Here is a 1,963-nt window from a genome sequence, read left to right as displayed (position 1 = left end):
AAAATTTGTCATTACTAATTTTTTTAATAGTTATCTTAGAATTCTATTTTTAGTGAGATTAGGAAACGTTGCAGATAAACCAAGAACCACTCTAGTAGACTCAGGTCGGTGTGAGAAATATGCTTCAAAGAATATCGTAGGTACAGAGACACAGATATTCACAAAATCATATCCAGCGACCAGAATTTACCGTCAAGAACAGTTATTTTTAGATTACCAGTACGCACCAATATTATATGTAATTATGGTGGAACGTAAACAGATATGAATAATAAAGAGTCACTCCTGATGAATACATTGCTAGAACATTCCTGTCACTCTACTGATAACATCTGGAGTCTTAGACAATTACTCTGGAATTTCGTAAACAAATTCCTTTTATGGTTTCCCTGTTTATACTTATATTTCATATTTTCATCGTTCTAATAGTTGAAGAGGTTATTTGTTTGGTTCATAATGATATCATAATTATATCATAATGATATCATAATGATTTCATATTGGTTTCAAAAAGATTTCATATTGATTTCATAATCATAATGACATAATTATGATTTCATATTGATTTCATAATGATTTCTTATTGACATAATTACGACCATAATTATATCATAATGCATTTTGATTTCATAATGTTTCATATTGATATCATATTGATATCATATTGATTTCATATTGATTTATTGATTTCATACTGATTTCATATTGATTCATATTGATTTCAAAGTGATTTCATAATGATTTCGTATCAATTCCATATTGATTTCATTCGATTTCATTATGATTTCATAATAGTTTCATTCTATTTTTATTAAATTTCATTACATTTCATCTTCATGATTAATTCATATTCAAAATAAATTTTATATTGATCATATAGTTAATGATATATTAATTTCATGATGATTTCATTAGTCTTCATTATAATTTCATTATGTCTTCATTATGATTTCATATTGATTTCATGTTGATTTCATATTGATTTCATATTGATTTCATATTGATTTCATATTGATTTCATATTGATTTCATTATGATTCCATAATGATCACATTATGATTCCATAATCATTTCATATTGATTTCTTTAGATTTCATATTCATAATTTATTCATATTCATAATTTATTCATATTCATAATTTATTCATATTCATAATTTATTCATATTCATAATTTATTCATATTCATAATTTCATTGTGATTTCATTATGATTTCATTATGATTTCATTATGATTTCATTATGATTTCATTATGATTTCATTATAATTACATTATGATTTCATTATGATTTCCTTTTCATTTCATTAAACAGAGCGACTAATTAATTTAATGACAAAAATGTGATGTCTTTTAATGACACTTTGCAATTGTACGTCCGATATTGCCAATAGATTTATGCAACTTGTTTCCCTCGTTATTCTCCGGCACTGATAACGATATATATTTTTACTGAAACCACGTCGAAACGTTGCAATTAACTTTGCCCAGCGATTGATGTTCAATAAAGCTGCCTTAACAACATATGTGTCGACCAAAGTAAAAGCTATATAGAAATAAGCTCGATCCGCTTTCGAATCTTGAGTTAAATTTCAAATGAAATGTAGTTTTATGTCCTATTTGTCTTACAGGGCTAATGAAAATGCATGGATAATGAGGAAATTGTAAAACGTTTTCTTAACTTTTTAACTTTCGGGGACACTGTGATATTAAAACTAAGCGTTTTATTGAGTACATCGCAGAGTCCGTTAGATGTCAAAAGCAGCTTTTGATTTCAGAGAGGGACACTTTTTAGCTAAGCCAATCAGTAATGATGTTCACAACCAACCGTCGAAATTTGAGCATTCAAATCCATGTGTGTCCAAAATTATCTGCGTTTGAATGCTATAATGACGACTCGTCATTGATATATAGAAAAGGCATTTAGAAATAGTGAGTAAAATTTCTAGTTTGAAGTATTTCATA

This window comes from Lottia gigantea (genome assembly GCF_000327385.1).
Source record: "Lottia gigantea unplaced genomic scaffold LOTGIsca_2317, whole genome shotgun sequence".
In the NCBI taxonomy this organism is placed as follows: domain Eukaryota; kingdom Metazoa; phylum Mollusca; class Gastropoda; family Lottiidae; genus Lottia; species Lottia gigantea.
The sequence above is the reverse complement of the archived record's forward strand: the minus strand, read 5'-3'. Positions refer to the sequence as shown.